Below are 12154 nucleotides of genomic sequence, written 5' to 3'. Positions count from 1 at the left end.
TTTTACGTATCATATGTGAAATTAGGTTTTCCCTTCAGATAAAGATGTTCAGACAATCTGGATAAACTCTCGGCCTGCTGCCCGATCATCCGCCCAGTTGTACCTGTACTCGATCGATGTCGCCATATTCTGCAATCTCAACAATTACTGCAAGCGCAAGGCTCCTGACAAATATCCGTCCCTTTGAAAACCTGATTACATCAGCCGACCGCCTCTGATAAAGAATAAAGGGCTCAGTCTTCATGGCCCCCGCTCAGCTTGTGCTGTGAGAAAGGTCTTGACGCACCCAGGGACCCGGCTGCCGTTAATGTGGAGCGCTTGGTGGCGAACCTCGTCCTTTGTCTATTGACTCGCGCTCAAAGTGGAGGAGACAACTTCGGTGGCTTGACCAGGAAACGGAGAGGATAGATGTTCCCCCCCCCCCACAGTGCTGCACTCCTCCAATCCCCAACACCATTACACAGAGTCTATTTGCAGGCGAGGCTTTTGATCAGTGTTCACACACACGCACGCACACACACACACACACACACACACACACACCCCTCCTTGTAACATTTGCTGTCACTGTCGGCTCGTCTCTTTTAAATTCCTCACATCAAATCCTTTCTTCGCACAGGATTGGATTTTTTTTTTTTATTTTTAAAAAGAATGTGAAGTCAGCACGCGAGGTGTAATGCCTGTCATGTTTCAGTATGATGGGCAACAGAATATATGCCACTCACCGAATTTTTGATTATTGCAGTCAGCGCACTTCCTGCAGACGCAGCAGCGCTGAGGGGATTGTACACCTCGAGGAGATGCTTTTCTGTAAGACCTCCCATCGTCACATGTTGTGTTTGGATCTGATCTTTACCTACCTGCAGACACAGCCAGTGTAGTCTTTGGACCTTGGGAACACGCATACTGTACCTGTGTGTGATCAAATATGCTACACTCAAGGTTCAAGCACTCGTCACTGTCAGGAGCTTTTAACTGCAGCCCCGCTTCCAGAGGATGAAACCGCCTTGGTGACATTACCTGAACACAACACAGAGTTTTGGTAACTGATCATGAAATGGACTGGCAGGGTGTCAAGTGTTTGGGGCACACGGCAGTGCCACACGGAGGTCATTCTAAAACACTTTTCACTCACCCCTAAGCTCTATTTTTGGTCCCAAAACAGTTTGCTAAAAGCTGCGCTGTGTTCGTCAACGAGTTTCTAGCTCTAAATTCTTTCTCTCTTTTTGGGGAAGGTTGTTTGCCAGAGCTTTTCTGCTGCTGCTTGGTGTACTGGACATCCAGCGGTGACTATCCTATTGATTCTCTCATCTGATAGTGGGTCCGATGGAAAATGAGCTTATCATCCAAAACAAGTGTCCTTCAAAGGTTCAATTAACATTGCATTGCATATTTAATATCCAATATCCGATCAAATCCGGTGTCCAATTTTGAATTAAAGGCACTACTTGACCCAGACACAGTAGCCCGTGGACATGCCTGTAGCCTGTATGTAGATGAACACGAGGCAGATGGGGTCCACCTCTGAACGACGCTCCAGGACCAGATGCTTCTTCACTGCTAAGACAGTACAGAGGCTCTGAGATGTTATTAACATGTTTACCTCGCGCACACTTCACGCAGATCGATGAACCACGTTGTCCCGAGGCTCCGAGGGCTCTTACTGACCGTCGGCTGATGGAGAGAGAGGAGCCGCAGGCCTCAACCCGCCGGGCAAACGTAACCACCGAGACGATGCGAGTGGATGAACCCCCGGACATCTACACAGCAGGGGACTGTGCTGATGATGCTCCCACTGAAACCATGCAGCTGACAGGTCCCGAGGGGGAAAAGCTCTTGTCGTTTTTCCTGCGTTACCTTTTCGATCGAGAATTTTGCAGATCTAACATGTCAGATCTGGTCAGGAGTTTTACAGTCACCGGTTTTGTGTGGTGGTCGCCTCACGGCAAGAAGGTTGTGGGTTTGAATCTGGAGCTGCGCATCCACCCTGAGCCTGCGTGGCTTCCTCCCATGGGCCAACGACATGCAGCGTGGGTTAATCAGAGATTCTAAATTCCCCTTAGGTGTGAATGTTGAGTATCCAGCAACTCTGCCTCCCGCCCAACGTCTGCCGGGATTGGCCCCCGTCAGAAGACCATGTGGAATTTGTGGTTGCGATGGTTGACTTTGTGCCATGGTTTGATCAAAGTGTCGCTGGTGTAATTTGAGGCCTCCAGCCTCTCTGGATGGCACAGAGTACGTTCCTCGAACGCATCATCACGTTAACAGAAGGAACTTATCACAAAGACAAAGAAATACTGACAGTGGGGGCTCATCAAAACACCCTGCATCCATCCCTCAGTCTGTCGCCACATGAGGTCATCCCTCTTTTTCCTTCCTGAGCACCTTCTCTGGTTCCCCCTGAGCTCCTCAGACGTCCCAGCTCAGTGCTGGTGCCGTAGTAATACGACTGGAGGTTTTTGCTGAGGACAACACTTCTCATTTCAGATGGATGGCGGTGCACGTTTTGCCCTGTGGTGCATGATCTCGTGTCTCTGTCAGCAGGCAGCGCAGTAAACTCACCAGGCTTCAGAGGACTATCTATTTGAGTTTGCAGCGCGCCTCATGGGACTATTGAAGGGGTCAAACTGAGGGCAGCGCGGGAAACAATAACACAGAGCAGATAATGACACGGTGCAATACAGTCGCCTGAAAATGGCTGCTCTTATCATCAAGGATATCATATGCCGATGGAGTGCTGGGACAGTGATATGAAAAACAAGCGCCCCCCCTAGTGGTCTGGATCATTTTGAGGGATGTTCCACCTGAGCGTGTGTGTGTGTGTGTGTGTGTGTGTGTGTGTGTGTGTGTGTGTGTATATGTATATATATATATATAGAGAGAGAGAGAGAGAGAGAGAGAGAGAGAGAGAGAGAGATTTTTTAAAACAACTTTTATTAAAAAAAACTTCACCAGAAACATCAGGGTTGTTTTACAAATGCACTAAAAATAAAAAAATTTAAATAAATCAAAGAATGCATTAAATAGAATAAAGTCATAAAACCACAGAGTGAAAGATGAGCTCAATATCCGGAGAAGGGTCTCCCGAAATCGGGGGTTTCGGTCCCATTAAAATGGTTAATAGTTATATATATATATATATATACACACATACTAATTATATCAAAATGTTTATTATGCAGAATGACTTTCATACTGTGACTGTATATAATTATTCATACATCATTCATATACCCCCCAATACATTTCCTACAAAATGTATTTGCAGTTTAGTTGTGTTATGTTTATAGTGATACACATCACACCCCTGATAAATATTGTTAAAATGTTACGTAACTACAAATGAGCTTTTTTTTTTTGTTTTTTTGCCAAAGCCCAATTTGAAAAACAAAAATCCTCGCTGACTAAATTTTAATGAGAGGTTCATATAAAAAATTAAAAAAACAACTGCAAAAAAAAAAAGTCTGCACACCCGTCATTAGTGCGATGCAACATGTTGACCACCGTCTCTCGTGGTACCATCTATAAATGTGGTCTCTTCTCTCCTCTTTTCCGCTCATGCTGCCCCACAAAAGCACTTCTCCACCTCCGTGTTACATATCCCGCACTATTCAGTCATTGTCCGCCGTGGCCACGTCCGCGTCCAACGTGCTGGTCCCCATCCCATCCAAACAAATCTATTCTGGCTTCATTCGACCGAAGAATGCGCTGCCAACATTCAGCGGACCACTTTGATGATATTTGGCGAAATGCAGTCTGGCAGTTTTAGCGCTGTTTCGCAAGTGATGGTTTTCTTCTTGCACTAAAGTGGCCTCTGACTTGTTCAGCCGGATTCCGACGACATGGAGTTGCAGGAAAGGCCAGAACTGAGAAAGCTCTGGTGTTCACACGTTATTCCAGAATCCAGTTTTTATGCGAAGTGTTGTCATATTTGCTACATTGGCTTTGTGCTGTGGGGGCCAGCATTTAAAACTTGCCGATGAAATACCCCACCACAGAACACCGGAGCACTCCCTCGGGACGTGGTGGAAAGGGACGGTCGCACAAATGATGTGATGCCCTGTTTGTGCTCTGACTGTTCACAAGTCCGCATGAACACAAGCGCAGAGAAGAACGAAGGCATTCCTCCGAACCCCACATGCCGAGCTCGGACTCCCGCTCCCAGGAGGCCGAACTGTGCCAGCTCACGTGAGCCTAACGTCTGCAGCCTCAGCAGAAATCCAGATTCGTTGCTCAGTCTTCGACTGTCCACTGTCGGTGCGTATGGACTCACCAGTTCTGCCAACCTGCGAGTTTGCAGCTTCAAGGTGTCACCGTACACAGGTGGAGGACGGGCAGAGGCCCAGTTTAATGTGTGATTCCCAATACTGAGCGTGAATCTGGCAGAAGAAGTGTCTCGGCAAATGCTTATCCACTCGTCTCATCTGCTGCTTCGGGTTGATTTAATTCCGTGCAGTCTGACACTGGACGTCTCGTCACTTGAGGCTTTTTCCAAGTTTAGAGGAGGAAGATAGACTCAAGTTGTCTCAAGTTACCGAATTAATAATTGAAATATAGTTTCGTGGTTGCGAATGTCACTGTAAAGAGGTCTGCTACGGTGAGAACATATCTGCTGCTTCCCTCGATTTATTCATCTATCTATTGGGTCCATATAATAAATGAATTACTTAATGAAAATGAACATGAATACAGAATTGAGGCAAAAAATATGAGCCTGGAATCATAATGTTGTGTGTAAGTGAGGACCATTTCTGAAACAATGTTGTTCGAAGATCCTTGTTCGTTGCAAAAAGGAACAGTCAACACCTTGATACTTCTACATTCTCCAGTATGACGTTGGCAAAAGTGCAGTTCCAACAAACACCCACTTGATGGCAGCGGCACACTGTCGTCTTCACATTGCGTCATTTGGCACCGGAGCAAAATTGTCCCTGCTGATCGGATAAAAAAATAATGAAACTGCCAGAAATCTAAAATAAATATGTGATTAGCTCTAGATTTGTAGGTGTTAAGGGCTTCCCGGTGAGGAAACACAGCGCAGTTAGGAGACACCTTTATCAGTGCTGTGGGAGAACTGCCAGGATGAGGTGAAGTATTTGGTTTTGGCAGCTGGGGAAAAGCTTCACGGTGACACACACCCCCCCACACACACACACACATACACACACTCACACACCCCCCCCCCCACACACACACACACACACACACACAGCGAGAGAGACTGAGGTTACTGTGTGTGTTCAAACTGTCCAACCAGCTGTTGGGATTACACACTTGGAGAGCGGAGCAGCGGGTGTCCAGAGAGATCTCCGTCTGTGTCCATGGCTGCACACACCCTCTCCTCTCCGTCACTGGATCTGTGGCCTGGAGTGAACCTGGCCACAGTCGCTGGCCGTTATTCAACTGCCACTGAACGATGCCGCTGTCTGTAACGACGTCCTATCTTTCGAGCCAGGGCGCGTTTCAGGCCTGTGCTTCAAACTTGTCAGAGGTCTCAAACGTTTTGGACACGATCCCAGTTTCCGGATTTCTCAAGTGTGTGAGCCGAATACTTAGAAGACACGATGTGACTGCAGAAATGTATACACGTATGAGTCACACGTCCTTTCTTCTGAAGAGAATAATGACTGTCAGTCTTAATGCTTGTTGAATAGATCTATTGATAGACTTCTTTTTTAGACCTAATAACACCAGGGGAGTAAAACACCATGTTGCCAGCGTTAACAAGTAAGAAGACACAATACAATACAGGCGTTATATAATATGTGGGGGTGTGTACAGTACAGGGCCTCAAATGAATATTCATGGCAGCGTCCTGAGGTCTGCTGAGGGTGACAGAGTGATCCTGTGTGGCCTGCTCAGTTTGGTCTGGATTATTCAGCGAATGCACACGACTGAAATTTTTTTCCAAACCTGACCAACAATTCATTGGAGAATTGCTCTTAGTGTCGCTGGGCGTTTTTTTTTTAGGTGAATAGTTCTGAAAAATTTGGACTTACTGATCTCCCATGAGCATAAATCTGAGCATAAATAGGAAAAAAAACGTGCGTTCTAGGATTTTCAACTGTAGAACTCTGCCTCCGACTGACTGGGAGTCCTTCTCAAGTCTTTCCCACAGGGGGTGAGTGTCGCCCCTGAGTCCGGCTCGCACTTCAACTGAGTTTGGCGTGAACACGCATCTTGTTTAGGCCTGAGTCAGTGGCACCTCTGACTGATGCTGTCCCTTCACTTATCACAGCCTCAGATTAGGGGATGTCTGGCTTTAGGCACTCACAGTTTGTTTTTTGCTTGACTCTAGGCCTCGTGTCTTTCCAAAGAGAAAGACTAAGAGGAGAAGATTTCCTTTTTATTACCAAGCCAAGAGTTTTGGGATACACACGCGCAGACACAGGGGGGAAAGAAAAAAGTAAAGTGTGGGAGAATGTTGTGTAATGTGTTCTCATCACTACTTGTTATGTCCTGCGCTCCGCTCTGCAGATGAAATGAGCTGGACCAGGATCAAATAGTAGCATCAGTCAGCAATAATCCGTAATATATGTAAAGTTATTGAATGCTATATGTATATATATGAAATGTAAAAGGATGTGCTGTGTGCTGTGATCCGAGCGTCTCTGTTCTTCCTTTGGTCCGAGCTCGAGGTTGTGAACGTCTTTGTTGGTGTCGGAGCTTTCGCAGCTCATATGTCCTGTCCCCATTTTCATTCATTTGTTTCTCCTCAATCTAAAAGTAATTCCCATTTGAATAAACTATTTTTTGGGATCCCTCACAAGTCTCAGCACTTGATCTCAAAGTGTGGATGACAATTGTCTTTGTTCTTCTATGATGAGAAGTAGTGGTTGACTTAAAGGCCTCCAGACTGTCTGGATGGGGATCAAGAGTCATCGCACGCTTTGACCAATTCTTGAATCTATTGTATTAAAGTGACAGATTTATCATAATTCAAAAGGGATTCATTTACAACCCAATATTTAGATGTAAATTTTCTTGTAAAAGTGGGACAAAGGTTCCTGCTACATACAGCAGAACGTAGGAGTGTTTCCAAACAGCAGGGGAATACTCTCTTTAATCACCATATGCCTTCATTCTTTGAAGGCAAAAAATAACAACCCGCAAAGGTACACACTGACAGTTATACTTCATGAGGTGTAAAAAAACCAGTTCCTCTCTGATTCGTGATAGTCAGGTGTAGACGTATCGTCTCTTCTGGTTTTATGGAAAACGGGAACACCACTGAAGTGAAAACCACCAAAGACGAGAGAGAAGGTGAGCGGCGCAGTGCCAATGAGATGAGAGGTCGCTGTACTCAAGATTCAGACTCCTTAGTCGCTGACAGAGCCGACAAAACACTCGCTCTCTCAATCATCAATACATCTTCTCACATCCAGGCCTCTTTGATGATGTCTTCGTCGTGTCTGTGAGAAGTGACTTCAGCAGAGGCCTCCCAGATCCTTGTCAGGACCTCACTGTCGTCATCACAACCCTCCGCACGTCCCCTCGTGAGTTACTGATCTACTGTCCTCCCACCATGGCCACACCGGGTCGGGCAGGGCGTGCAGTATTCCAACCCTCGGCCCTGTCCATCGCTCATCAATGCATATGGATTATCTCTTAGCATACACAGACCTCGTTCAATGTTCTTTACAGAAATGAAAGAATGTGAGGGTGAAACATTAAACACAAAGTTGGAAGTCGGAAGTTCATTCTCACCCAGTACATAACGAAACGTGACGTCTAGATCACCTGCCTCGGTGTCATCGCTGTCAACACACGCAGCTGCACTGAGAGTGACATCGTATGACTTTATTGTCCTATTGCCACTTCATTTAGTCATTGGAAAGAGTCGCACCATTTGTCACTTTGGTCTGTGAGCTGGAGCAGCGCAGGGTTTGTAGTGGTTGACGAGCTACTACAGAACAATCCGGACCACAAACCAGAACAGAAACAAAAGTATAAAACCACATGGCCACTTTCACTTCCACCATCTTTTTCTCCAACTAGCAGTGTGTGTTTGTGTGTGTGTGTGTGGGGGGGGGGGGGGGGAGGGGCGCTACACACTAACACTCATTAAAAGAGCTCAGGTTTTTGTGGCTCCCATCGTTTTGATGCTATAAAGGCCCTGGTCAGCATCCCTAGGAGAGATCGTCTGTTCAGCTCTACCACTACCCTGTGTTCTGGCTTTGCACCGTCTGGTGTGTATGTGTGTGTGTGTGTGTGTGTGTGTGTTCGTGTGCGTGTGATCCGCCCCCTGCATTCACCCACGTCTCATCACGTGATCAAACCTCCATGTCAAGGTCACGTGACGACTCCTCGGCCTGCTTCAGACCGACGACTGCAACATGAGGTCGAAGGCCGGAGCGCAGGTTTGTGAAGCGAGCGCGGGAAAGAGCTTTGAAAGAAATGTATGAATATGCAGCCGAATGTGAACAGAATTAGGCTTGTTGTTGTTGATGTTGTTGTTGTTGGCTTTTCTTTTTTCCTCTTGTCATGATATTCTTAAATGATTTGTTCGAATCCCCGCTAAACACACGTGTGTCTGAATATTTGAAGCCACGCCGCAATGTAATCATCTTTGAGCACACAACTTTTCCAAATTTACAGTACATCTGGTGAAGACAGAGTTGGAGTAATATTAGATCCGTTTACATTACATTGGATCAGATGAAACTTTCACGATGCGTGTGGAGAAACTGTGTCACTGCAGCAGTCAAAAAAAAAAAAAAGATAGACAATAATAGAAAATGGAAATGGAATAAAACAATAACAAAGTCCAACTTTCACTACATAAATACACCAGTATGAAGTACTTACACTTCTACATTTTACTCTTTACTCATATTATATTCTCTGGTCAATTCATTATGGCCCTTAATAATCTACATTACCCAGAAGGCACTACGTCACGTCCACCTGTCCTCGTTCCTGCGAGAGTCATTAGCCTGCATGTGCAGCAATGTTGGATATGCAAATATCAGAGAAGAACCAGTAAATAACGTTGGCCAGGCTCCCAGAGGACTCAAAGAGAAGAGAACAGTCTGACGATGACACGGAGCTTCAAGAGCCAAATCCTATTCCCAACCAAACACAGATACAGACCGGGAGCACAATGAAACAGACTGTTACCTTGAAGGAAATTACAAGTTTAAACACTGTTGGAAACATTTGTGATAATCCGAATGCAGCAAAATGTGTAACAACAGTCCAGTATTATAGAAAATGTAATGGAGAGGTTTGGATAAATATTAGTGATGTCACTCTACTTAATGTAACAATACAATTTGTTTATTTCAAAACAAAAAGACGACATTATACTTCAGATTGTGGATATTTTTGCCCTTATGGCATTTCATTAATTTTATTGACAAATATATAATTATTGTAAAAAGGTACCATGTATTAAATTAGTTGTATATTATGACAAGGCCACATACGTCTGGCCAACAAATCTAAATATAAGCTGGTTATTGTAAAGACCTTTGTTCATTAAGTGTCAGATAAAAATATCATAACCCGAAAAATGAGATAAACCATGAGACTGTGAGGTCTGATGCTGCATCTGAAACCTGCCACCAAAATGTCTCCGTCTGAACTTTAGGTGAGAGGTCGATCCGGAGCAGAGACAGCAGACACTTCCTTATGTATGTTTAATGTGACCGTCACGGCAGTTCTCCAGTGGGGCAGAGCCGTCTGCTGGCTACAGGGGAGAGGAGAGAGGAAGACAAGTAGCTCAGCTTTAGAATTCATGTATCATTCATTCATTCATCGTCTACCGCTTTATCCATTTAAGGGTCGCGGGGGGTTTTAGAATTCATGTATACCGTTTATTTTCCCTGAATCTATCCCCCTGTGGGGGGGCCACTCGCCACAACGTCTCCGCCTGCATGAGGATGGTAGATGGACTGTATCCATACAGCGCTTTCGTCTAATAGACCAGTCAAAGTGCAAGTCCCATTCACCCATTCCCATTCACATATGAAGAGCCACCAGAGGCAATGGAGGGTTAAGTGTCTTGCCCGAGGACACATCGGCTTGTGGACTGGGGGAAGCTGGGATCGAACCGCCGACCTTCAGGTTGGTGGACGACAGTCTCTATCTGCTGAGTCACAGCCGCCCTAATAACTAATTAAATCGAACTCATTAAAAACCCAACGAATCAGAAACATGAACACTGGAACATAGATGTGATAAGAACTACCTAACATGACATGAAAAGGGATAGTATAGGGTTACGTATTTTGACTTGACCAGTTTGGTCCATGTCCCGTCTGCTGACATGGAGGAGGCGGGGTTTACGATTTATACTACAGCCAACCACCAGGGGGCGATCCAGATGATCTGCCCTCACTTTTAGGGAGTTGCCATGTCTTTATTAATATTCAGTGGGTTATCCATTCAAAGGCATTTCACTAAAACCAAATGTGTCAACATCCAGGTTGTAGCCATGAGAAGAATAAAAAAATCAGGTGATCAACAAAGTATATCTATAAAAGATTTCATCATTAGAATCACACCACTAGTGGCACGTAAAATAAAGACATGAAAACACATTATATCACAGATTATACATCCTGATGAAGATGAGCTTTTTGGCTAAATCTGAAACATTAATATCATGTCAATGTTAATGAATCTGTGTACTTTAAATGTAGAGATGCAGAGTGTGTTAGTAGTTCCCTGTGTGGTTTCATCGCCCCTGTCACATTATACACTCACCTTATCCACTGTGAGCATTGTGATCTTATATGCCCTTGTACATTAACGTGACCTGGAAAGAGCGATGATCACTAGAAACTGTAAGAAGCACAATGTTCTCTATATGGGTGTGAACAGACTTTATGCAAACAGGTTCTGCATTGTTCACAGGTCATGTGGTTTACATATTCAGCTGTGGTTTGGCATGCCACAGCCGTATCCTCCTACTGTGTTAGTCTTCTCACACTCTATGATGACGAAGAAAGTGTGTGTGTGTGTGTGTGTGTGTGTGTGTGTGTGTGTGTGTTTACCATGAATTTTCAGCTTGCACAAATTGATCTTTAAAACAAATATCCACCTCGACATGAAGTGAGTTGTTATTCACCGTACGGTTATGCGGTTGTGTTGTTCTTATTCCATCAGTCTAACTGTGACATTACGTCGAGATGCTTTCCACTTTAGCTGTTTATTGCAGTTTGACAGCAAAGGAAATGTGCCAACTTCTAAAAACACAACCCCCCCCCCCCCCCCCCCCCCCCCCCCCCCCCCCCCCCCCCAGAAAAGTCCGGCTTTGGTGTCAGTCCCTGAGAATCAAAGACTTATCTCTGGAGCAACGTGACGGAGTGGCTGGTAGAAGGGGCGAGGCAGAGAGAACACCTGCCTCCTGCTAACTGTAACCTCAAGAGCTTATGTATGTCATTTAAACACAAGGACACATTGGCACATTTTAGTGCTATTTTTCTGTTACCAAAGTTGCTGTCCATGAATCTGTTCTGTCACATTCTCTACAGGCGGTTGAATAAAATGTCAATAATTGGAGGCATACATGAGGTAGACTTTATTACAAAACCACTCCAGGAGTGCTCTGACTATCACAAACAAAGACAGCGTAAGCGCGCTGTGAGATCGCAGCCTCCTGCTTCCGTTTGTGTTTAACCAGACGAGTTTTCATTCGCTGTCAGAATGTCTGTTGGAGCTGAAATTCCTCGAGAGGTAGATCGTGTACAGTCAGCTCCTCTGTCATGTGTGTACATCCACTCCTGCATAAAAAAAACCTGGCAAACAACAGCCCTTTTACACACTTGGAGAGCATCCAAGTAAAACAGTCAATACACTAAAGCAAAGGTGATTTAAGGCGAGAGAACAGGCCCACACTACGTGAGCGCTGCCATCCAAGGTACTGAATGCACAACAGCGACGGTCACAGATCGCTACCAGAAGACTTTGAAACCTTCCACTAATAATTTACTTGCAAGCCGTGATTCTGCCATGAGTTCAGAGCCAATTCAACCAGACTGCAATGAGACGCTGGAGAGGAAAATGAGAGATGAGGAGAATTATTCAGCATTTAAATTACATTACAGTTGAATTAAAATACAAACAGACAGACAAAGAACATACTAAATAACATTAACTTATCAAGGCAAACTAAAGATGGTCAAAAATGACCAAGCTAGGATTTCAG

Source organism: Scophthalmus maximus, chromosome 5 (genome assembly GCF_022379125.1).
Source record: "Scophthalmus maximus strain ysfricsl-2021 chromosome 5, ASM2237912v1, whole genome shotgun sequence".
Classification (NCBI taxonomy): Eukaryota; Metazoa; Chordata; class Actinopteri; order Pleuronectiformes; family Scophthalmidae; genus Scophthalmus; species Scophthalmus maximus.
This window is presented reverse-complemented; position numbering follows the sequence as displayed.